General features: G+C 41.6%; 2 long non-coding RNA genes across 2 annotated transcripts; both read left to right on the top strand.

Annotated features, from left to right (window-relative positions):
• The first annotated feature begins 2,049 nt into the window (after positions 1 to 2,049).
• LOC147652320 (uncharacterized) lies at positions 2,050 to 4,646 on the top strand. The gene is made up of 3 exons (XR_015289165.1): positions 2,050 to 2,964; positions 3,246 to 3,360; positions 4,527 to 4,646. It is a non-coding gene; the product is annotated as an uncharacterized LOC147652320 (long non-coding RNA).
• Positions 4,647 to 5,044: 398 nt separating this feature from the next.
• On the top strand, positions 5,045 to 24,823 carry LOC111931819 (uncharacterized). Its single transcript, XR_002865766.2, has 6 exons — positions 5,045 to 5,514; positions 6,072 to 6,287; positions 20,047 to 20,138; positions 20,779 to 20,856; positions 23,071 to 23,130; positions 24,627 to 24,823. It is a non-coding gene; the product is annotated as an uncharacterized LOC111931819 (long non-coding RNA).
• Positions 24,824 to 26,485: the final 1,662 nt, after the last annotated feature.

Here is a 26,485-nt window from a genome sequence, read left to right on the forward strand (position 1 = left end):
GAGCATTTTCCATATTGCAGAATAAAATTTACTGTTCTAACCAAAGATATTTTATATAAATTAAGAGTTTGTTTAAAAAAAATCGAAAATGGGAACTCAATTCTAGACAACACTTAATTTAAACTAAGTGTTAAAATAAAAGCAATAACACTGAGAATAAATTAATGAACTACAATTAACTATATTTACAATAAGTGGTTTGGTTGGAAACACCTATTCCCTGCACTGATAAAATAAAACCTGCATTCTGCAAAAGCTGAAATAAGTTAAATGAAGATGCTTTTAACAAGGTTATTACTTAAGCAGTGACAGGTTTACAGATTTTAGCACCATTGGGTTTTCACAGGAGCTGCAGCAAGTGCTAAAATAACACACACCTTCAGGTTCATTAAATTCACCAGTGTGATGAAATAACTGATATTTTTCTATATTACTATAGTGCCTCAAAGAACTGACTATAAATAAGATACACTAATAACAACTGTTTGCAGTGCTAAAACAATAAAATAATTCTTCCAGGCTTATATGCAAAGGAAGAAATAAGTGTAAGGCAGACTGTTAGCAGAGTTATATCTGGTGGCTTTAATTCTACTGGTGCCATGCCTTCAGCCATTTACTTATCATAGAAATGCCCTATAAAATGTTTTATCACTCATTGTGGCAGGAAGAAATTTGTTTAAAGGCTGCATAAAGAGGGGGCTCCCGTCCCGAAATGCTCTCTAATCTGGTGTTTATTGGAGCATTTCTGAAGCCCAGCTTGCACGAAGAACTGATTTTTAAAAAGGAGCATTTCAGATGGCAGTAAATCCCACATTATGCCCTGTTTGGGAAAGAACCAATGCTGGGGGAAAAGAAGCAGATTTCTAATAAATCAATGGAGTGTGGCCTTTGGAGACCTGGGAGGCATATGGACAGTAATCGAGTATCCCAGGTTGTTCCGTGAACGATTCCATCTGGATGAGGCCTCGGTGTTATTCGCAGCCTCCTTCTCCCCTAAAACACCTCCAATCTCTCCTGCAGCCCCTCTCTCAAATGTCAGACCACCTGGGATCCGCAGCTGTCGGGCTGAAAGCGGAGCTGCCCCGGCCCCGCTGCCGTGGGGGGAACCGGGGGACCCGGGGCTGGGGTGTGCTGGGGAGCACTGTGCTCCCTTTTATGGAAAAATATGGGTTCAGTGGGTTTTATAGAGAATGTCCCACTGCCACTAGGACAAAGGGGAAGGGCTTTAGGATGGACGTTTAGGTTGGACATTAGGAAAATATTTGTCACTCAGAGGGTGTGGAGGCCCTGGCACAGGGTGCCCTGAGAAATGGGGCTGCCCCTGGATCCCTGGAAGTGTCCAAGGCCAGGCTGGACGGGGGTTGGTCTGGTGGAAGGTGTCCCTGCCCATGGCAGGAGGTCAGAATGAAGCGAGTTTTAATGTCTCTTCCACCCCAATGTGTTGTTATTCCATGACTCTGCATATATGTGTATGCATGTATATATATATATATACATATATATATATTTATATATATATATATGTTTATATGTGTATAAACACATGTGTTTAAACATATCTTTGCATACCTAAGCCATCACAATAGCTGTTTCCAGTGCCTGGGTTTGTTCTCCATGTGGGTACTGTTCCCTCCACCCTGATGGAGAGGTAAAACCAAGAGTCACTGTGCAGTCAAAGGGTCTGAAACACCACTAAATGGGTTAATCAACCCCACAATGTCACAGCCATGCTCCAATCTTGTGATGCTGTATCTCTCCTCTGAGTGATTTGCAATTTTGTTCTCTGGTAGAATCACAGAACCACAGTCTGGTTTGGGTTGGAAGAGACCTTGAACTCATCTCATTCCACTAGACCAGGCTGCTCCAAACCCCATCCAAACCTGGCCTTGAGCAAAAACTATGTGATGTGGCCTTGGGGGACATGGTTTGGGGTGGGTTTAGCAGTGTTACATTAACAGTTGGACATGATGATTTTAGAGGGCTTTTCCAGCCCTGATGATTCTGTGACTCTGATCTGTAAGCTGCTGTTTTGCTCGCCCTTAGGGAAGAGTGTGCAGCCCACCCTGCTCCGAGGCACTGCTGAGTGAAGGAACTGCATGATGCACATCTCAGGTAAACAACATGTCAAGAGCACATTGCACCTGGGCAAAAACCTTTAATTTCTCCACTTTGTTTATAACTTCCTTGCACCATCTCTCTGAGAAGAGAAATAAGACCATTTTATTGGTGAATATGCAAGGCAACAGCAATATTAAATGGTTCTGAGGCCTTCGACACAAAAGAGCTGTTACTGGCCTGTAAATGAAAAAGATGTTTTTCACTACAAGTCCTTTCTTTCAGGAGTTTCCCTTCCACCTGGAATTTACACAGCTCACACTCACCAATCTTTTGGAGTTACTAATCCATTTAGATTTTTTTGTAAACAGCATGAAACTTTGGGAGCAGGTCGGGTTTGAGTGCCTGGTGTTATTAATAATTTATGCTTCACACAAAAAAAAGAAAATTGATCCAAAGCATCCTGGAGAGGCCAATCCATGCTGCCTCTGTGATCAGCTGAGACACAAATTAAATGTGAGGAATGAATGGAAATATATCATGGAGAAAAGCTGCACAGACCCATTCCAAGCCAGGAGGTGTAGAGCTGGTGAGGGCTGTCAAAGGGAAGAGCACGGTGTCCTTTGAAGCCCGGTCATGGAGACAAGGATGTGGGAAAAGATCCTGCAGCAAAAAGTGGTCAAAAGTTCTTAAGAGGAGGACGAGAGCAGCTCTGTTTCCTGAAGGCAGCACTCCAGATCAAACAGCTCTTTGTGGAAATGTTCAAAAACAATCCAAACCACCTCATCCTGGGTTAAAGATGAGCTCCAGTACCTGGGGCTGGATGGGAGGTCAAAGGAGGAGCACTGGGGGACATCAGTAGATGCTGAGGCTGTGCTGGAGCTGTGAGATGGACCTGTTGTGTCAAAGGTAAGAGTTTATATTTTCTCCTAAGAAAGAAAAATGTTCAGAAAGTAATCCCTAATGGAGTTTGTGAAGCATTTGCTGAGCTTTAATTTCATCCTGGATACACTGATACATCCTTTGTTTCTCTTTGTTAATCTTGTGTTTAAAGTAACTTCTAGTAGAAGTCACACATATCTGACCCAGAAATACAAGAATTTCACAGTCTCTGAGGAAATGTGCTGAAGGCAGATTTTCTGGAGCTTTTCAGCTGGGAATGAAACCTTCTGCCCATTTGTTTACCGCAGAGGGAGCCCAGGAAAAGGACGAAGTGCTGGAGTGAAGGAGATGGTGCAGAGGTCACTGCAGGCACCTGCTGTTTCTGGAACTCTCTGTTTTGAGGTATATGCTGACTTTGGACAGGTGAGCCACCATGGACTGGTAGAACTTTTTATCAGATATTTTTCCTGTATGTTTTAATTGCTATACATGAATAAACATGTAAATGAATGTTGGAGGAACTTCTCTTTGTAAGTGTGAACCGTATAGATAAATGCATCTACATATTTATGTGTCCCTATCAGTCTTGATACCTTACTTGTTAATGTAATAGTGTCATCTAAGTTCTGTCATACTTTGTTCAGGGCAGATTCATTAACTGGCAAATGAGCACCTATTTCAATGAGGTAAATCCAGAATAAATCCCTTGATCAGGGGAATCAGACTCTTGTGCCATTCCTGCTTAAAAATACTGGGAAATGCTTATACTCAAAGGAAAATGAGATCTCTGACACTGAAAGGTGCAGTGAACTAATATGGTATAGCTGGGCAAAATAATAGAATTATATGTTTGTACAAATTACTTTCTGTGTTCTAAAATCCTGGAATCATAGAATGGGTTTGGGTTCAAGGCACCTCAAAGATCTCATTCTATCCCCTGACATGAGCAGGGACACCTCCCACTATCCCAGTCTGCTCCAAGCCCCATCCAGCCTGGCCTTGAGCACTTCCAGGAATCCAGGGGCAGCCACAGCTTCTCTGGGCTCCCTGTGCCTCTCCACCCTCACAGGGAAGAATTTGGTGGTGACACATTGTGGTCCAAAAACATTACTGCTCTGGTCCTTGACACACAAGATGGGTTGACACAGAACAAATGCGTTGTTGACACCCTGTGAGCATCACGTGCTAACCATGAAGAGCTGTCCTGCTCTGAACACCCCTGTGTGAAGCATCCATCCAGGTCACTGCATCCCTGTTCATCCCTCTGCTCCCACGGTGTGGGATCATGAGGAGCAAACAGCCTGAGGGCAGGTGACCTGTCAGAGCAATAAACTCACCCTGGATTTTCAGTCCTTGGCTGCTCTGTGAGATGCTGGACAGGGTGCCAAGTTTAAAGTTGTTTCTAATGATTTGCCACTTTGCTGTTGAAACTGAAGTAGGAGTGGGAACATATTGGCTTTGGCCGACCAGTAATCAGTGCTTGAAGGGGATGAGCACCAAAATACTTTTTGGCCACTGTTCATTAATTTCTCTAAATTCCCAGGGGAAGATGTCAAATTTTTGCCTTTTTATTTTCTTTTTCCTTGCAGGTTCAGTGCCTTCAGCAGCTTTTGCAGGGTGCCAGGTCCACAATCTGGTTTAACAAAGGCCACTAGTCCAGGAACCTCTTCCATGGGGCCCACATGAAAAACAGGAGTTGGAGAAGCAGAGTGAAGGTTTGGAACCATCAAATCCTAGAGTGGTTTGGGTAGGAAGAGACCTTAAAGATTATCTCATTCCACCCCCTGCTATGGACAGGGACATTTCCACTATCCCAGGCTGCTCCAATCCATATCCAACCTGGCCTTGGACACTTCCATGGATCCAGGGACAGCCACAGCTGCTCTGGGCACCCTGTGCCAGGGCCTGCCCACCCTCCCAGGGAAGAATTCCTTCCCAATGTCCCATCCATCCCTGCCCTCAGTCAGTGATGTATTTCTCCTTCGCAACATCAGCGTACTAAGTATGCTGTAGTTTTTAGGCACATTTAAATTGTGCAAAATTGTATCCTTGAAAAACACGCAGAGATCTTCTCCATTTATTGTTTTGTTGTTTTCATGAAGGTTTATCGTATCTCCATATAGCCAACATTCAAATATCCTTCAGGAAGGGAATGCTGGAGCCTGGCTGAGACTCTGGAGGTCTCTGCAGTGGTTTTGCACAAGTTGTCTAGAAAAAGGACAGAGTCTCCTGGTTGAGAATTCGTGGCATGAAGGTCTGAGCAAGAGGAACTGTACTTTCCATTGCATCACTGGCATTTCAGCCCAGAGCTCTCCCACATCTCATAAGCTGCTTTGAGCCCGTGCAGTACGCAGAGTGGAAAAAAAAAGGAATTGAAGAAGCAAAAATAAATATTAAAGCACGTAAGAATTAAATATCACCTATTCAAATAGCAATTATGCCGTTGAAAACAAGATCACCACACCTGTACAAGAAAAGACAACCAAGCCTAAAACATCTGTTTGGATCCACCTGCCAAGCACCTGTTCTGCTGTTTCAATGCCATTTGATTGCTGGAGATGTAGAGGCTCTTGTGAGGTAATGAGTGATTTTACATTATGCATGATTGAAAACAGGTGTTCTAATGCTGTACAATTCTATGCATGAATAATTCAGTTTGTTTAGAGCAAGATCTTTAAAAGAAATATGGTCTTTATTTTTTTTTATTCTTATTTTTTTTATAAATATTAAGGTAATTCTCTGTAATGTATGGTGGCTGGTCTTTTCAGCAGGCTCACTGATGACCATTTTTGTATAATTTTATGGGTAGGAAATAACACCGTGAAAGGTAAAAAAAATAATTATACCTAAAGCACATAAGCAATGAAAATTGAAAGCTTTCTTTAGCAAGAAGGGGGGAGAAAAACCTGTCAGTGTTCTAAGGGAGAAAGCCAGATGACTTTTGGCAAAGCCTGCTTCTCACCACTAACAAAACAGCCCAAGAGCTTAATTATAGAGAGGGGTGAATGTGCCTCAGGGATAAGTAAGTAGCTAGTCCATCTCTTGGTCCGAATTCCAGCTGAGTCTGAATACGTTTAAGAATTTGGGTTGTTTTTTTCTCTCTCTCTCTCCTTTTACCTCATGATTATGAAAAGGTTTCTTGCACAGTTGTTTGCTTTGTGCTGATGGAAGATGCTGCAGAGTCAGGTCTTTATCCACAGACCAGTTTCCACGCTGGGAACTGCGGGATAAATCAGCCCATGCTTCTCATCATGGAGAATTCAGCAGCTGCTTGGGATCATCTCCCAGAGATGAAGGAGATGTGGAAGTCAAACTGAGAGGCTGCAGCATCCCCTCTGCCTCTTCCCAAGGTAAGCAGTGCAGCTGGAATGACTTCAGCCACAAGAGTTTGGAGCTGGGATGAGATGGACTGGAGCAGCCAAAGGTTTTCCTGCTACAATGTGTGTCTGCTCTCTCCTTATTCCCTCAGCCAGGGATGTCATTTAGTTCAGCAGCTTTAGTTTAACAACAAGGTTAGTGTCTACTTGGTGTTAGTTTTTATTATAGGAGTCTTCTGTGATGGGCAATCTTGGTGAGGGTGGAGGGAGTGGAGAAACTGAGAGGGAACAGAAGATTTCAGACCTTCCAGGTCTTCCTGTCCATTGCTGTTGATGTGACAATGAAGTGGGAAAACTGTAAAAGAGAACGAAAATTATTGATTTGAAAGGAGGAATGAACAAAGGTGTCCCTCAGGTGGTAGATGCCCCATCCCTGGAGACATCCAGGGACGCTTTGGACAGGGCTCTGAGCAACCTGGTCAAGTTGAAGATGTCCCTCTTCAATACCAGGGGTCTGGACTGGATGGTCCCTTCTAACCCAAGCCATTCCCTGATTCTAGGAAAGAAAAGAGGCTGAAAGACATTATTAAAAGCTGCTGTAGTTCCCTGTATTAATTAAAATATGCACCACAGTGCAAGAACACTGATTTTTTTTGGTTGTTCATGTATAACCTGAACACTCCAGTGGCTTCCTGTAATAAACTTCAACACATTCTGTGGGTTCAGGAAATGTAAGGAGGAAAACTCAAGATTCCAGAACATCCAGGTGTGACCCAAGACCTCACTGGGAAAACAGGGGCAGCTCAAAATGCTCAAACTGTGGCCCAGACTGCTCAGGGAACATCAGGTCAGGGTTCCTTCAGGCCCTAAAAACAAAGATTCTATGGCCAAACCTGATTAAGCTGCAGACATTTAGGGGTTTAGCTGAAGCAGATCTGTGCTCTTTTGGTATTTTATATACAGTAAGTTACAGGAGACTGTAAATTAGAGTTTATAATACCCTATCCATTCAGCTACTGACAAAGTATCTAAGGTAATCTGACCTGCTTCACAGACCATGAGAAAAATCCTCATGTAAAGTGAAAAAGATAAATTACAGAGAGGTGGAGGAATTTGTCTCAACTCAGATATTGGGTTAATTCCCATGTCAGGCAAAAGATGTTTCACCAGGCTTTACTTGAATAAAGTTGGGGAGGTTTAATAGATTCAGCTCTAGAGGACAAGGGATAAACTCTGCTCCCTTAGAGCCAATGACCAGGCCACCAAAAACATGGGTAGGAATCAAAGTGAAAGGAACAAAGGAAGAGATCTCTGAGAGAAGAAAAACAGCAAGGTCAAAATATTGTAGGGAAAAAAGGGCTGGGGCTTTTTTCCTGAAATGATAAGAAAGAGGAGCACATCCTGGTACTCTGAAATAGGGAAAGCTTTTTCTTTTCACTCAGTTATTCTCCCCTTTAATAATAAGAAAATAAGTTAAATCTCATCTTTATAACATGTTGGATGAGGGGGAAATGGAAAGGGGTGATGTTGCATCTGTTGGGCTTGAAGATGCCTGGGCTCCTGAGGGTTTATCTGTACTGGTGCAGATGATGGAAACTCACAGCTCCCACTGGGCAGCAGCCAGACAATGTCCTGCAAAAGGCAGGACATTCCTGCTCCTTCCTGCCTCCTTCCCACTCGTTTGCAATCATGAGAGATACTGAAGGCTTCCTTCAGCTTGGTGGAGGAATTTCCTGTGGATCTGCAGCTCTTTCCCTGCCCCCTTCCCCTTTCCCAGTAACAGCTGTTTCACTGAACACCTTATCTGATTGTTTTTAACTTAATGTTAGGGGGTATTTTCTGTTTTCTGCTTTAAACCCAGCACATGTCTCTCCCAGAAACACATCCTTCTCTTACTCCTGCCACATCTTCTATGCAGCAGTAAGAGAAGGCTCCAGTAGCTCCTCTACCACATTCTTAACTATTTCTATTCCCTTTCTGGGTACTGAAGTGGTCCCTTGTCCTTGCAGTTGAATCCTGCGAGGGCAAAGTGTGTCTTGGTCATGTTCCATGGGCCAGGTCAGGTGCCTGCAGACAGGAAAGAAAGTTTGGCTTTCCACCTTCACTCCTTTGCTGTGTGAGAAGGAAACAGAGGTTTCCAGAAACACATCCCAAAGAAAACCATCAGTTTCTCTTCTGCAAGGATAGCTGTGTGATCAAGGGCTGGTAGGAGGTTTCCAGATGAGGCACTGAAAGATGAATGTGGAGCTCCCTGATATCTGTGTTGGATGTAGAAACATTTGGTTTCTGAAACCTTTTGATGGACTCAGATGGAAGTTGTTGCAGAAATCAAAAGTATGCATTTACCTTTTTTATATACACCTCCTGTGATTTATTAGGTAACTGTTTCTTGTCATTATTACACCCTAAATTATTTGACCATGGTTTCCTTTCAAGAATTAACCAGACTATGATGAATCATGGACTCACAGAATGGTTTCAGTTAGAAAGGAACTTAAGGGTCATCCTGTTCCATGCCCCTGCCATGGCAGGGACACCTTCCCCTATCCCAGGTTTCTCCAAGCCCCATCCAACCTGGCCTTGGACACTTCCAGGGATCCAGGGGCAGCCACAGCTTCTCTGGATAATGTGCCAGGGTCTCAGCACCCCCACAGGGAAGAATTTCTTCCTAATCTCTAATCTAGATCTTCCTTTTGACAATTTAAAGCCAGATCTCTTGGTCCTATCTTGTGACTTGCAAGAAGTCACTCTCCAACCTTCTGTATGTCCCCTTTGTGTATTGGAATGGTTCTGTGAATACACAGGAACTTTTCCTTTGCTTACTAGGAGATCTATTCCCCTGATGTCTCTGTTGCTACAGCAGAGGTCACAGAACAAGGTCCTTTCTCTAGGTACCAGCAGTCCCATTCCCTAAACCAGTAGTTCACTCCTTCTTACCCCCAGTTAAAATCCTGTAGAAACTGTCAAGAGTTGTTTCCACCTCTTTAATATCTTTCTCAAACAAAATCCTTCACTTCTTTGTATGCAGGGGCTGCTGCAGCCTGGATCTCATCTTGTCTTCTAGTAACATCTTCCAGATTTGTTTTAAACTGATTAGGCACTGCTGAAGAATCAGCTTCTCTCCCCCGGACAGTACAAAGCCAAGTGTTGACAGAGCTGGCTCGTGGCCATCGGCTCCGTGATGACGCAGCATCGCATCTTTTGACAGCCCCCATTCCATTTGGGGCACTCTGAAATATTCACACACCCTGATGAATTGAAATAAAATAAATTACAGAGTGACAGGAGACTGCAATTAAAACAAAAAAATAAAATAGAAGTATCGGCTTGACCAGAGAGTTGCTTTAATTAAAGGACTTATTCTATACACTGGAGCGAGGAATCAGAGTTATTTCTGCTGTTCTAATGTGGCTGCAGTTTCTCTCTGAATTCTGGTTTTGAGAAACAGAAGATTATCCTTTTTATTGGGCTGTGGAGAGAAATTATGAGGAATGAGCTGAGTGATTTTAAAATTTTCTCAGTAGGAGTATGAAAGGAGGGAAATACTTGTCCTTCCTTAACTAAATAACTTCCAGTGCAGTGTAGAAACAGGGACACCGATTTCTGGGTCCCATCTCTGCCCAGGGATGTATTTAATTCACTGAGTTCACATACATTTCTTCCATCTAGATTCTCTTCTGGGTGGAAATCACCCTGTCTTTAAGCATGAGGAGGAATTACAGAAGGTCATAGTAACAAATACTCTTTCTGGGATTCATTTGTCCCTAAAGGTTAATAAAGCTCATCAAGAAATACATTGAAATGAAGCAAAGTTATCTCTAGCTTTGAGTCTTCCCATCACAGTGTCCTGAGAGATGTCCTGTGGTTTGACACATAATTAATATGTGTATTTATCTTAGCTTTCTTTTTTAACATCCATCACCATAATAGCCAAATATAAACATTTCATCCTGTTTTGTGAGGAGCCTATGGTCCATTTTATTGCATCAGTCACTTTCCCAGCTCCCACCAGTGACACGGAGTAGATGGCTCAAAAAAACCCCACCAAATCCCTGAAATTTTCTCACCACTTTTGCTGGAAGCTGTTGTGTTTACAAACTTGTGGAAAATGTGCCTCTTCTGCGTCCTTGGAGTGTCATGGGAGCACAAACTGAGGTCTGATCCAGTAGCACCGCTCGGGGCTGCCTGGTGCTTCTCGGGGGTCTCATAATCCACCCACGAGGTTGTTCCAGAGCCCAGCTTAAGTCACACTCTGTTTGCCAGCATCCAAGATCCCAAACTATTTTACAATTAACCTGGCTTGAGTATTAGAATCTGACCATTTTTCAGACAAAGAGAGATGATATTTTTGTGATTTATCCATGTTAAAGCATTACAATGTCCTCATTACTCTCATTTTAACTTATGGGTTGCCCAAAGAATATTTGTTAGAATTATTTGCTTTAGCTTATGCTGTTTGTAACTCATTTTTTATAGACTTGACTGGACAGGTAATTACCACAGTATTGTTCTTGGCTCCTTAACTGGATCCCACCCAAATTTGCAAAGTGCTTCTACAGAGATAATGGAGGACATTCCAGCATCCTGTGAAATGTCAGCTGAAAATCCAGTGTTAGATGTGTGGAGATGACCTGGGTAGGGTTGCCAGATGCTGTAATTTCTTGCTTGGGAGTACCAAACACCCTGAAGTTACCAAGACAGTTCTGCCAAAAGAAGGAATGGAAATGCAAAGGAGAAAATAAAGAGAGTGAGGAAGAAGAAGTGTCCATACTCTGTAGTTTGATTGTTTAAACTGAGGGGTTTACCTCTGTTTCCTTATAGGAAAAGCAAATGCAGCACTATTGTTTTATACCAAAGAATGATACAGTAGTTGATGTGAATAACAAACTCCCATTGTGAAAAGTATTAAATATTTTTTTTGAGGAAATCCTTAAATCCCGTATTAAAAAAGAAAAATAATGCAAACGTAACTTTGATAAATATGAGTCCAATCAGCTGAGAAAAGCACGATGATAAAAACAGAACCATAAATTGAAATTGGTAAATAATGGTTTTTGAAAAATACTTTTATTATATAAATAATATATATTATATATATATATTATTTCTTATATAAGTATTTATATATTATATAAATTTTATTATATTTTATTATGCATGGATACTTTTTTAAAAGGGGGCCACTGAGATAAGCAGGTCTCAGAGGTGCTTGATTTGGGCTATGTAACATCCTTGGATGTTGGACTAGAAGATCTCCATAGGTCCCTTCCAATCTTAGCTATTCTGTGATTCTCTTTTGAGGATATTTGAGAAAGTTATTCCTGAATGTTCAGAGATCTCCCTGCTTTTCATTATCTTTCTTTCTTTTTTTTTTTTTTTTTCCTTTTCCTTAACGAGGGCCAGAACCGTGCACATGATTTTTCTGTGATAGATTCACACGGGAGGTATTCTGGAACTGGCCAAGGACACAGCATTTACAAGAAGGTCCTGACAAGCATCCAAAAGTCTTTGTGAAGCTTCCATCCTAGATGACCCCATGGAATGTGAGAGAGCTTTCTTTTAGGGGAATGGCATCTTCTGGCCAGAGTTATATCCAGAAATTCTGCTGTGCTTAACCCGTTCTTGAAATGCCCAGCGCAGTGAATTTAAGGGTGGAGGCAGCAAAAACAGGTTTCTGTTTTCTCAAGAAAGGTGCCAGGAGAGCCCTCAGGCTCTTACTCTGATTTTGTTTTTTCTACTCACAGAAGTACCTCCCTGGTAAGTAGGGTTTCTGTGATCATTTGGATGTTTGAGCCCCTCATCCTGGAAAAATCAGAAGAATTTGGGTTATCTGCCTCGCTGACATAAAAATAGCTCCATTTAATGGCATTTGGAAAGCCTAGAGTTTTGAACTCAGTCTTCCACTTGTGAAGGGGGCAAAGTTTATAATTTTGGGTGGAAACCATGTGAAAGTTATCTGGTTCATCAGGGCTTTGTTTTGCCTTTTTTTGGATTTGTTCAAAATCAAAAGTCAAAGTGAAACTCGGGGGATGTGAACCCGCTTGAATCCAAACCAAGGGAGCGATGTGCCAGATCTCCCATGAACCAAAAACCACTGGCTTCTCACAGTCCCCATCCAAACAAAAATGCACACAAATATAAATCAAATATCCTCTTGTGCTCCTCACAGCTTTCAGGGAAACAAGAGAGAATATTAAAAAGATCTGCTCGGTTTTGCTGCAGCAACTACCAAAATATCCTGTGATCACTCGATAGCTGGCAGTTAATATCCTGATCTATTCTCTTTCCTCAGTAATCCAGCCCTTTCCAGCTAACACTCGACGTTGGCATGCACAGCATAACCCCTCAGCATCTTCCTCGCTTGTACAATTTCACAGGGAAGACTCTGCACAATTCACAGTCCTTTACATCCCTGCTCCAGGAGCCAAGGAGGGAGACGGATTTGCAATTATATGAAAGCTGCAAGCAGCCTGATCAGTACAAAGACAGGACGCTTAACCAGTCTATGGCAAGCTGGAGTACTGAGAAAATATTTAATGATATTTTTTCCCTGTGGTTCACCTTGTTTGAGAACAAATGCCGGCTCCTAAATGAGAGAGGAAAAAAAATAAATAATAAAAATCGATGTTTTTCAGTGCTCATCGTGAACCAAACACTTTCTGAAGACATAAAAAAAGAAAAGTGCTGGTCATGGAAGAACAGCAAAGGTTTCCTTTGTAACTAAGACACACTTGTTTGCAATAACATGTGTGCTTTTAAATGCTGCCAAGTTGCTGAGGCTATCTCTCCTAAATGCAATCTTTAAATATGTAAGTGTTAAAAAAAACAAGGTAATGTTCAAGAAATGTTAAAGTAAAAAAAATAAAAAAAAAAAAAAAGTTTGATCAGATGGTTAAAATCCAGTCAAACCAAAGACAACCTGTTTATGACCTCTCTATGCTAAAAGCTAAAAATGTCCCTTTTTTTACCCCTACAAGATTAATTGCCATCACTTTGGGAGTAGTGAGCTGGACATTATTATATGATGTCAATTAATGATTAAAAAAAAAGGTGGTTTGCAAATGTAGCGCCACAGTCCCTGGTGCATTACATCATTCCTGAAAGATCTTAACACGTGATAGGCAAAGAACACTTTAACCTAAAAGTCCGAGTGTTACAACCTCGTTTTTGCTGTAACACCCTATGCACAACCTTTTGGCCAGTTGCAATAAAATGAAGAAGTCGAAAAGAAAAGGAAAAAATAACCTTTTAGAAGGAGGGGACACCCTCCTGTCCTGCTGCCTGAGTGTTGATGCCATGGAACGAGTCAAAATTTGGTGTTGATCTGTGCAGTGTTCTGAGCGAGTTCTGTCATCCAGAGCTCCTGCTGTGCTCATGGGGCTGCTGTGATCCAGGTATCATTCCCTGGATAATGCAGTTATCTCTGCCAGAGCCTTGGAAATTCCACTTGCCCAACAAAATCACTCTTGCCCGGGCCCTGCTCTCCCTCATGGGGTAACAATGGTCACTTTTGGGCCTTATCCAATTCACTGGATTACTCAGGAGGGGTTTTACCTTTATTTCATCTCTCCTCCCATCACAACCTTCCTTTGCAGCAAGTTGGATTTCTTTGTCAGTGCCACGCACAGCCCGACCCATTTTCCTAAGAGCTCTTCCCCACTTTTAGCATCCAAACGCTGCCGAGGCTCCTTTGTAAATGAATGACACGCATTTAAAATACCTTTGTAATAATAAATACCACATGAACATATGTATCAAGCAAAGGATTTCAATTTTGATGACACTTGCTTCTCAAGAACAGACATTCTGGAAGAAAAAAACATTGCCAGCCCCAAATTGATTGACATTTGTTTACTTAACTCTCTCTTCTTGAAAGTCTGCACACCTATTTCAACCTTGAACAGTTTCCAACTGTGGTATACTGGAACATTTTTTCATTTATTAAGTTCAGTGTTGCCAACCCAAACAAAGAGTAATCAGTGATGATCCAAGCAGACCAAGCTGTCTAGCACCATACAATGTATCTGCATGCTAATTTTCAAATTCCCTCACATTTCCAGAGAACTAATGGGATCATTTTCATTCTGTTACAGCAACTCAACAGTTACTGAATCACCATCTGTGTTTTCGTTAACCTGAATCAGATATAAATTCTGTTATTGCAAGGTAGAGCAGCTTGTTTAATGATTCTTAATCTTTTCTTTAATTAAATCATGCAGCCAACCTGAAAAATCTATCTTAATGCAAATTAGGAGCTTTTTTGGCATTCGCTTACAGTAATGCACTAATAAGGTTAATTTATGAAGGTTCTCTTCCAGTCTGTACAGATGATATTTGTTCGCTGCATATTTTTAGCATATTGTCCCTTTTTGTAATATTTAAAAAAATAATAATAAAAAAATGCTTATTTTCCCCTGCACAAAGGAGGGAGGTTGCGATCTGCTTATTGTTTATTAGAAAGTTAGAGCACAGAAAATGAAAATCAGCCTCTCCCTTCTGCGAGTATCAGGCTATGAGGATGCAAAGGCACAATTCAGGAGCCTATTGAATTAAAGGGCTTTGGCCAAGCACTTTCCTGCCTTTGGCTGCTGGAGATCAGGTCCCTGCTCTGATAATCATCTTGAAGATATCAGGGGAGACAGTTTGTCTAAAACCTCTTTTTTTCTTTTTTTTTTTTTCTTTTTCTTTTTTTTAAATTTTTTTTTTCTTGTAGGTGTGAATGAATAGTTTAAAGAGTAAATAATTCTTATGAAATAAGCCTGAATACATTGCTCAGTTGCACAATTGCTTCAGCTCTGGGCTCTGATGATCTCAGTCAAGAAAATCTCTGTCTTTGTGAGCATTCCTCCCAACTACAAAATGACTTGAAATCTGTTCAAGTTGCTGAGTAAAGAGTAAGGGTTTGGTTTTTTTTAAATACTTTTTTTTTTTTTTTAGGTTATTTTTCAACCCACTAGTAAATGGGGACAGAGATTGTGAATTTCAACACACAGTCTTTGCTATTTAATTAAAATCACAGAGGCTGGCTGGACAGTTTTCAGCAAAGACATTTTTTTGCATTGGGTGACTGCAGATTCCTGAAATCAGACATTCTTTTCATAGAAATTTGCCTGCTCGGACTAGGAATGATTTATTTTATTTTACTGTATTTTCCAGTTCTAGGAGAGAACTCACCTCAGCTGGAAGATGCACAAGTTCATTTCTCCTGGGCAAGAGGATTGCCCGAGCTCAGCAGCATCGAGGGCAGGCTGATGGGAAGGGGAGATCCATCTCAACCTCTTCTTTTACCCCCACTCAGCCTTGTCCCACCTCCTTTTCCCTTTCCCTCTTCCCAGCTGGACCCATTCCACACCTCTTTTAACTCTTTACACAAAACCTGAAGGTTTTGCCCAAGGATGAAGGAACTTAGGGAAAGATGTGAAACTCTGTGTTTAATCAAAGCAAACAGCACCATGGAACAGCTCTGGGATGGATGATTGAGGGGAACCTTCCTACGAGTTCCCTGGAAAAAAATATGTCATGCTATCCATGGAATGATTCCTGGCTTTTTAAGGATTCTGGTATTGCTCTTTTATTCTGATTTTAGGAATTTTTTTTGCTTTTCCCATGCTCACGTGGGGTTTTTGCACCCATGGAATTTAGGAACAGGAGTTCTTCATCTCCCTTTCCCTCCTTTCATTTTGGAAAACTGTCTTCCAGACATTGGTAGTTTTTCTCTGTAATATTAGCACAGCAAGAATGACAAGTAATTGTTTTCCTTCCCATTTAATTGTACCTATGTGTTCTTAAGTCTATTACATGCTTCGCTTCATGCTTCACCCACTTTTAAAACATGCAGATAAATGAGTATCAGCACAAGACTATTTTAATACAAGCCCAGGGTCTTGTACAGCATCTTCTCTAAAGACTACCTACATAAAAAAAAATAAAAAAAAAAAGACAAAAATCCCCAAAGAACAAAAACCTAAAAGAAAATTAATGATTCCAAATTCTAGAACTCTTTCTGGGGGAAAAAATATAGACAAATCTTTTTTCTCTCTTTTTTCAGCAACACTTAAAACTATCTGCCACATTCCTTGGTTCCTTTAACAGTGAGAGAAAGTGAATATTTTTCAATTTAATCGTAAAAGTGATATTAGGTCAATCTACTCTCTTTCTCATCTGTTTTCTCTTAAATTTATTGTTTTCTCTGCATTTTAAACATTTTCCTGCACTTCTCAGAAGGGTGACCAATCTCTAGGGGACAGGGAAATGCTTGACAGTGACAATGGTTTCCTTAAATCAAATTGCAGCCTTTTCTCACGTATTAGAGGAACACTGCTCAAATAACTGAATTATTAAACTGCCTCCCAATGAAAGTTCTCCATGAGGAACCCCCAAAAATCAGAAACTGAGCTACTGAATTATGAAGATTTTTGCTGTAACACCGCTATGAGGAAAATAGGGAAGGCTGTACTGGAGATTTGATCACCACTGAGGGGAAAGGGAAAGAACATGATCCCACTTGACACTAAAAATCTTGCTGGGTTAATTACCACCTCCCTAAGCAGAGAAATTAAGGCAGGGAGGGCATTCTCATGCTGACAACCTCTACCCAGCAGCAAGCTTTGCATTTTCCCAAGGCTGAAGACAATTTGGCCCTGACAAATCCAATCAGTGATGCTCAGGCGTACCCTCCAGAGCAAAGCCCCAAGTTTTGAGGATGGACAGGGCAAAAAAGATGGGCTGCAGTAGGTCACTATTAAAATATTTACAATATGGCTTGGCCAGTGCTGAAATGGCACAGTTGGCCTGAAGTCACATCGAGGTCTTCTGGCATTTGAGTGTTTCCCCAATGGCTTTGTGCAGCAAAGTGTTAAGTCCTCCTGAGCATTTTATGTATTTAAGGCAGTAACTTTAAAATAAAAAAAAATTGCAACCTTAGAGCAAAGCTGCTATTTTGAGAATTTTAAGCCATTATTGACTCCTGTCAGATCAGTTTCTAGACTTATTGACTCTAGAAGTAAATATAGACTGAGAGAAAGCGAGGTCAAGTCAATATTTATCTTGCAGATCAATACATTTTGATACTAACCAAAAATTAAGCTCAATACATGCATATATTATATGCAACAAGGTTAGGAGAGATCCATTCAGAAAATTTGTCAATTTGAAATTTCCCCACGGAATCCAACCTTTCCTATTCAATTCCCATTAGAAAACCTGTCCCTTTAAGGAGGTCTAAGTGACAGGAATCCCAATTCCACATCATCCAGTCAGGTGAGTAACAGGAAAAGGAAAAAGGGGAAAAAAAATGAGTGATAAGATGGGAGTTTGATGTGGTATTGGGAAAGGCAGGTGAGTTATGGAGGCACATGGGGACTAAGGCAATATGGAAAGTGATTTATGTGATATTGTACCTGCAAGGCCACGTTGGAGGGACCTTGGGACAGCCTGGGCTGGTGGAACGTGTCCCAGCCTTGGAATGAGACGATCATTAAGGTCAAACTCAAACAGTTCCATGATTCTCTGATTCAAAATATGAGGAAAAGGTGGAAGAGCGTGGAGGTGGACTGGCAGCAAGATGTGGCACCAGCTTCTCCGAGCAGGGATCAGGAGTTTCTGAGCTGCAGCAAGTGGGGTGCAGTGGTGGTGGAAGTTGGGGGGTTTTCTCTGTGGACTGAGCTGATATTTCCTGGTGAAGAGAGAAAAATTTGCAAACTTTGAAAAGATTTGAAAAGCCTAAAAAGCAGAAACCAAGTAATTTAGTGTTTAATGCTCCCACTTTACAGTAAGACAAGAAAAGGGCAACTTTGTCATCCAAAGTCTGGCACAGCATGGGTAGAAATTGTATCTTTTCTTCCCTTCCCTTCCCTTCCCTTCCCTTCCCTTCCCTTCCCTTCCCTTCCCTTCCCTTCCCTTCCCTTCCCTTCCCTTCCCTTCCCTTCCCTTCCCTTCCCTTCCCTTCCCTTCCCTTCCCTTCCCTTCCCTTCCCTTCCCTTCCCTTCCCTTCCCTTCCCTTCCCTTCCCTTCCCTTCCCTTCCCTTCCCTTCCCTTCCCTTCCCTTCCCTTCCCTTCCCTTCCCTTCCCTTCCCTTCCCTTCCCTTCCCTTCCCTTCCCTTCCCTTCCCTTCCCTTCCCTTCCCTTCCCTTCCCTTCCCTTCCCTTCCCTATATATATATATTTTTTTTTAAACACTGTTTTTCCCCTTCTTTTATCCCCTTCCACCCTTCATTTTTCCTTTTTTTTTTTTTAAATTCACATTTCCCTCCTTCTTTTTTGTTTTTTTCCTTAATATTTTTTTTTTCCCCTCCTTATTTTATGTTTTTTCCCTTTCATCCTTTTCCCCCCCTAAGCCTCTATCACAGCCCAGGATGCATTTGCACCCCAGATAGCGGCGGTGACCTCACATTTACATAGCACCTCTCACCCCAAAGGATCTCCAAACGCTTTGCAGATTTAACACAGGCTTCTCTCCACACTTGGAAATCCCTCCACCTTCTGCTGGAGCCCAGGCAGCTCCTGCTGAGAGAGGCAGCACTCACAGCACTCCCCAACAACTCAGGGAAAAGGGGAATTCCTTCTCAAAAAGAAACCCCAAAAAACCCCAATTTAATCCAGCAAGAATTTAGCCAGGCTGAGTGTAATTACACAAATCTGGAATTTGGCCACTGCAGGTACAGTGGATACTTTCCCTGGAAAAGTTGGATGTGCATGACCAGAAGGAAAGGGTATAAAAGTAAATGAATGCTCCTTGCCTTTTTAAACCACCGTTCTTTCCATCTGGAAAAAAAATGTAAAAATAAAACCTGTGTGTAGCTGTGCAAAACCCTTCCTTAGAGTTAATTTCAAAGAGAATAAAGATGATAAAATGGTATATTAATGGGTAAAATATGATTTAATTCAAAGTAAAGTGGTGATTCTCACCAAATTTAGCTCTGCAAATGCAGCAAAGTATATTCCTCATCCAGCATAAAAAGGTGGCATTTGTTTGATTTTGGTTTGATGAATTATTAATTTTATCACAGCTAAGATGACAGCTAATATTAGGACATTGAATTATTAATTTTCAAATGTGGCAATAAAAAAGCAGAACAAACACAAATTGAGACACATTTTAGGTGTGAGGTGACTTGCTTACATAATGTGTGTGAGAAAACAAAACTGCAGAGACAGAGATTTGAACCTTACCGAGAAACTGCTTTTGCCTTCAAACCTCAGGTATGATTTTTAGCCTTACTTTAGAAAAAATATTCCTTGACTACTCTAATGTTCATATTGGATATCATACTCCTCTATTTTCCAGCCAAAAAAGGGTCTCCAGGTGATTTTTCTGGCTGTGGATACAGTTTTGGAGGCCAAGGAATAATAAGAGAATGTGTAACCTAGGTAGAATTTAATCTTTTTTTTTTTTTTCTTCTTTTTTTTTTATTCCAGGTTGAAAAGTACAAGAGAATATTATTTAGTTTATTCCTTTTCTCCTCTTTCCTGCTGTTTTTTTCACCACTGCTTGTCATGTGGCACAGGGTAAATAAGCACTTCAGGGCTTGTTTCCTTAAAACTGTTTCTGTGAGGTTTCAGCCTTAAGAGCCAGTGCAGGATTTATCTGGCTCCACTACTGCCCTACAGGCTAATACTGATTTTCCTGTCAAATGTCTCCTTTGCAAATATTCTTCCTTCCCAACTCTCCAAATGAAGATGGGAGCTTTGAAGTCTTTCTTATTCCATGGCAAAACAGTCAACAAAACATTTCCAAATGTCATATCTTTTTTTTTTTTCTTTTCTTTTTTTTTCTTTTTTTCTCTGAGATGCAGACACTGGTGCAATGCTGCCCCTGAACACAGGGTGAAACAAGGATCTGGAAATGAGCACAACCCGTGTCCAGCAGGGATGCTGACAAGTAGAGGTGGGTTTTTGAGGGCAGAACTCCCAGGCCAAAGAGGAGAAACAGCTGTCTGTCCCCAAGCCTCATTGGGAATTAATCCAGCTCAAAGCTGGATTAACTTCTATTTAAAAAAAAAAAAAAGGCCACAAACTTGTATTCCACTGCCACATATGGCGATTATTTAGACTACAAATATTAGGCAGGGCTATCTGGTTGGGTACTAAAGAGAGACTGATTTAAATCACTTATTTTTATCCTGCTGACAAAACGGAGTGGGGGAGAAAAAGCATCTGTCACCCATCTGAGTTGGGAGAGAGGCCATGGCAGAGGGAGAAGTGCAGGAGGGGCTGGGGTGTCCTGGTGGAACACGGTGTGAGAGCCCAGCAGGGTCTGCTCGAGAGCCTGGGGTGAGGCATGAGCTCACCTGGCTGCTGGAAAAGGGGAGAAGGGTGAGCAGAGATGGAAAAGAAGGGATGCTGGAGGAAGCTGATTTGTCCTCTGGTCTCTCCTCTGATCCCAAGTGGATTATTGCTGTGCTCAGAGTGGGAGGTGAGGCCTCAGGGCTGGAGGACAGGTAGGCTTGAAAGTGCAGCCTGCATGGGAAGGCCAGAAAGCATAAATTTGTCCTCACTCCCACTGAGTGAACCTGTTTATTTCTTAGGTGGACTCTGACTTGCTGTGTGCTCATCTGAGAATTTCAGCAGGGACAAAAGCATCTGAAGTGTTCAGGAGTTTTTAGGTATGACTGTGACCTGCAGTGCAGGCGTGGTGGGAGTTAAAGGTAACATCTGCTGCAGATGTGTGAGCACTCACAAAATCCCCACATCCCAACATGGGCTGAAGCTTTGGCTGTAGATACAGGCTTGGAACAGGAGGAGAAGGAAGTTCATGTGTCCCAAGGAATGGGGTGTATTTGTCAATGCCCCTCTTGTAGGGAGGTGGTAGAGATAAAGCTCCTTCCTTAGTTTCATTTTATCATTCTGCTTGTTAATTTTGAAAAGAAACCTCCTGTTTCTTCTTTTCTTTTGTTTTTCCTTTTCTTTTGTTTTTCCTTTTCTTTTTTTCATTGTTTGGGTTTTGTTTGTTTGTTTTCCACTTCAGAGGGGCATTCCATGGTCACACATCTGCCATGGCAGGAGCAGTGGTTCACAGGTGTGCTGCATTCATTCTTGGTTTACATGTTCATGCACAACACAACCTTTTTTTCCTCTCCCTCATGCAAAACCAGTGGAGTTTATAATAAGTACAAAACCCCAAAATACAGCTGATCACACCAGAGTGAGTTTCAAGGTCTGCCTGACTGTGCTCAACCAAAACCTGAGGCATCTCTGCTCTGGGTTAATACACACTGGTGGGCATTACATCACCCAAAACTCCAATATCTGCCATAAACCAACTGTTTTCCTAGTGGATCCCAAAATTTTTTTGAGGTTTCTCCTCTCCCTAAGATGAAGACCTAAAAAGAATTAAAGGATAAGCCAGTCTCACCACCTTTTAAAGGTGATTCTGAGTGTGTGGGTTTGAGCTTCTCTGGTTTCACACATTGCTGGTTATGTTGCCTATTATAAAGGATTCAGTAAGACACACTTTCTCCCAGTGGTATTTTATTTTGACACATCTCAAATGAAAATACAGCTCATTATTTCATACAGAATTCAAATGTGTTGTCACCTGGGTTCCATGCATTAAAATGTGATTCATTTTTTGCTGTAGGTACATGAAAAATTAGAATGAGTCTGTAATGAGCATATTTAGTAATTCATTTATCTATTTTTTTTTGGTCATCCAAAAATGGGGCAAATGTCAGGTTTTTTTCCTCTTTTAAAATGTGTCTGTGTTGAGAATGTTTGTCTGGCCCTGTTGCATTCTTTATCTTCATGGTTTGGCTCTCAAGAGGCATATTTAAATTGTCATAAATGTAGTAAAACTTTTCAGGAGAAAGCACTCAGAGACCTTGTTTATTTAAGTTTTAAAAATATTATTTATCATGCCCTGTAAAAGATCATGTATCAATCCTCCAGGGACAGGGCAGCCTTTTCAAATCACTCATAAGATGAAACCTTGTAGAGGATGCAAATTAGGAGCTTGATTAAATGAAAACTGGTGTTAAGTCTGTGCCTGGTGAAGTTTCTGTAGGAACAGCAGCAATTAATGTGGGGCCAGCTAAGCAAATCTGTTGTGAACACGTTTCATTTTATGCAATATATATACACAGAAAGCATGAAATTTTGGCCCAGGTGGATGTGCCAGTCTGTTGAGATTACCTGATCCAGGAGGTGTTTAAAATGATGGAAACCACACGAGATCGGTGCATCTCCAAACGTCTCTGGCACGTTGAATTGACTTTTTTCACAAGAATTTCTTTTGCAAGGTTTCAACAATACCCAATCCTCGTCTGAAAAAGGAGCCCATTTAAGCTTGTGATTAACCAGAACCAGCATTGGAGAGGTGGCCTCTGATCCCCCACGCTTGAATTTCAGTCTTGGAACAGGGTGCAGGGGCTGGATTTAGTCTGAATTTTGTTTCATTTGCAGTAGAACGGCAGAGCTGGCAAGCTCAGGCACTACCAGTGCTTTGTGGAAGCTGACATATGAATTTGTTCTACAAATGTGCCAGGGACATGCTGATCCAACAGTTAGATCACTTCCAGAAGACACAGAGTTGGATCTCTGAGCTGACTTCAAATTCTTTATTATTACTATCCAGTAAAATTAAAAAATTCTGCATCAAGAAACGAGGTGATGAATGTAGCACTCAGTGATACCCCCTGAAAACGCTCCCATTTTCAAATGGATTAAATGAAATAAAAAAATAAGCTAAAATATCCCAAGCCTTCAAACAAAGAAGGTCACACTCCTCTCATGGCCCTTGGGACTTGAGGTTGCAGACAGATTTTGGGGGTTTGTGCTGGATTTTGGTGGGACAGAGTAACTGAAGAGAGTTTTGGTTGCAGGAAAGAGAAGGAATGTGTGTGGAAAGGATGGAAAGGCCAACAGGAGGAAAGGAAAAACAGGTAAGCCAGAAAATCTCTTCAGCATTGTGGTGGGGTAAGTACTGCAGATTTGTTACATGGAAGAATATTTTTAGCCTTTTTTGTCTCTGTTGTGTTTTTTAAAAATGTCTTAATCCTTGTGTATCATGACACAAAGTTCCTTTTGTGTTCTTCTATTAAAGGTCACTAAATTTAGATTCTGATGTCTTAACTATTTTTATATTCCTGAATCTAACCTGCAGATAGCTGAACATGTGTTTGGAAAAGGAGGTCCCAAGGGAAAATACCATAATAGGAAGTATATCAATAAGGAAATACTAGTAACTGCAATGTGATATCATTTGTGCTTTATTTCTGAATGGATCAGAGGAAGCTTGCCTGCCACTGCGGAAGGGAAAGGATATGAGAATGAACTCCATCAGAAAATACTACATTAAAAGTTCCTCCTTCTCTGGCATGAAAATAGGTTCCTACAAAAAAAATATAATAATAATTATGTGTTGATTTTAAATGCTGTGTGAGAATGAAGGAAATATGAGCTGCAGAGACAAGGAGGAGTGGTACAGGGTGTTCAGGCTGGGATGGTGCTTCACACACCAACAGTCAGAGAGCAGAGTGGAGGGTAAAATATGGGGAGCTGCTGTATCCTGAGTCATTAACATTGGCCATGTGGTGAGTTTCTCCACACTCATTTACTGTCCTGTGAGGAATTGAATGGATTTTTTTTACTGGTAACTCTTCTCCAGTTCCTTTTGTACTTGAAGGAGATGGAGAAAGAAGAGAAAGCCCCCACTGACCTGCTGGATCATGTTGCCTCCAGAAGCTCAAGGACTTTTAAATCCATTTTAAAATTAAATAAACCAACAAAATGTTAGACACTTATTATTCTTACAACCATACATTCAGTGCAAGGTAATGCATTATTTCAGTTATGGGTTTGTCCTCACAGTGACATTGAAAACTCTGAGAATCCTTTTCCATAAGTGCCAATATTTACCAGAAAGAAAATCTGGTCTTTGGTTTTCATAGACTCACAGAATGGTTTGGGATGGAAGGGACCTTAAAGCTCATCCATATCCACCCCCTGCCATGGGCAGGGACACTTTCCACTGTCCCAGCCTGGCCTTGGACACTTCCAGGGATCCAGGGGCAGCCACAGCTGCTCTGGGCAACTTGTGCCAGAGCCTCACCACTAAGATTTTCTCCCTGATGTCCCATTTTACCCTGCCCTCTGCCACTTTGACTCTATTCCCCCTTGTCCTGTCACTACTGGGTGTTGTCCAAAGTCCTTCAAGTAGTCATGGACAAGGAATGGGTGCAAGCTGTCCCATTGCTGGGGGCTCAGGGACAAGGTGACCATCTCCTTGCCAGCCTGTCCCTCCAAAGACAACAAAAAACAACAGAAGTGGCAGAGATGGTGAACAATTTTTCCTTTTGTGTAAATTTGTTCCCTTTTCTTCTTCTTTCTTTCTTTTTTCTTTTTTTTTTTTAAATTCCCTTTACACTTTCTTTTGCAGTTGCAAATGTTTTGAGAATCCATCATCTTCCCAGGTTGATGGTACAGCCCTCGTGACCCAGCTGTGAGTCACCATTCCCAGCTGGGTGGCTCTGAAGAGAGACAAGAAGCTCAGATGTGTCCCTGATTCCCCACCAGCTCAGGCCAGGAACATCTGTCTGCTCCTTCCCTTCCTTCAGACGGTCCCAAGGAGGGGGCAGACAGGCAAGTAGGAATATGAAAGGGAAAGGATCAACTGGCCATGTTATATTAGCCAACTTAAATAATTCTTCTTGGCTGTGGAAACAGTCTTCCCATCCAAAGCTGCTTTTTTTTTTTTTTTTTCCCCTTTCCTTTATATTTTTTCCCAAACAGGAACAATTTATTTCCACTTTTGGGCAGGTTTCTTGGCCAAAGGCGAGCTCTCCCCATTGCTTCTCATGCACCATTCCCAGTGCCCCCCAAGTGACCTTAGAAAGTGCCTCAGGGACCCAACTTTGGTGAATAGCAAAATCAAAATATGCAAATCGAGCTTGGATTATCACATATATAATCATGCAAACATTTTTCCTGCACTACTGCCTGTGCCCAGCTTCCTGCCCTACTGCTCTGAGTGCCTCAGCACTGTCTATAGCTGTTGAGCTGAAGCACCCGGGGATGGCTCCTGAAGCAGGAAGAGAGTTCAATCTGCAGGATGGTTTTTCCAGACACTTTCTTTCTCATTCCCCACAAGATAGTTGCTATTCCTCCGGATTTCACTGTTGTAATTTGGATGCGTCTGCTTCAGAGCAAAGAGGAGATAAATGCCTCGTTCAGCCTCTTCAGTCCACTCTAGTTCTATTTTAGTTTAAGGAGCCTGTGCTACTTGGAGAGTGGGAGCAATTCCTGCCAATAACTCAATCTTTCTCTAAAGTTCAGCATCTCACTCTGGGGAAAAAACAAGTGAAAAGTAAAACTACACGACACAGTGCAGAGTCCTGGAATCAGGTTTAGGTGACAAAATCCCAGATCCTGAATCCCAGAATGGGTTGGGTTGGAAGAGACCTTAAAGATCATCATGTTCCACTCTCTGCCATGGGCAGGGACACCTTCCACCATCCCAGAGTGCTCCCAGCCCTGTCCAACCTGGCCTTGGGCACTTCCCAAGGATCCAAGGGATCCAGGGACAGCCACAGCTGCTCTGGGCACCTGTGCCAGGGCCTCACCATCTTCACAGGGAAGAATTTCTTCAAGTTGGAGTCATGAAATTCACATGGAACTTTATCTCTTTATTTTTTAATGCTCTATGCAATATTTTGAGTATCAGCAAAAGCCCGAACTCTATCCATTTAAAAAAGAAACAAAATCCATAAATTTGTAAGGAAAAACCCTTAAACTTTTGCAGGTAATTATTTTGTACAAAATTCTTTATATAGTTTGCTCGAATTTTTTATGCAGTCTCAAGGAATGATCGATTTTCACAACAAGCCTTCTTCCTAAGCCCATAGGAAAGCACTCCCTGTGCTATCCCAGTGTGTGTGAGATGGGAGCATCCCGTGGGCTGAGGAGCAAGTGGAGAGGAAGTGTCATCCACTGATATCTGAACAGTGAACAGAGCACCTTCCCACAAAGTCAATTATCCTTTCAAAACAACCATCACACATGCTCAGGAGCCAGATGTTGACATTGTGCTATTGTGATATTAACCTAAAGGGAAGGTTGAATTTATTATTTTTTAAAGTGTTGGCTTCTTGATGATTAGGTTGGATATTTTCAGTATAGTTGATAGAAGAGAGTCATATCCCCAAAGCCTGTTTGTTTCAAACTCAATATTTTTTTTTTTTTCTGGAAAAAGCATGAAATGAAAAACCCACTGTGAATCTCAGAATATTTGATTTGAGG

This window comes from Cyanistes caeruleus, chromosome 7, assembly GCF_971803275.1.
Source record: "Cyanistes caeruleus chromosome 7, bCyaCae1.hap1.1, whole genome shotgun sequence".
NCBI lineage: Eukaryota > Metazoa > Chordata > Aves > Passeriformes > Paridae > Cyanistes > Cyanistes caeruleus.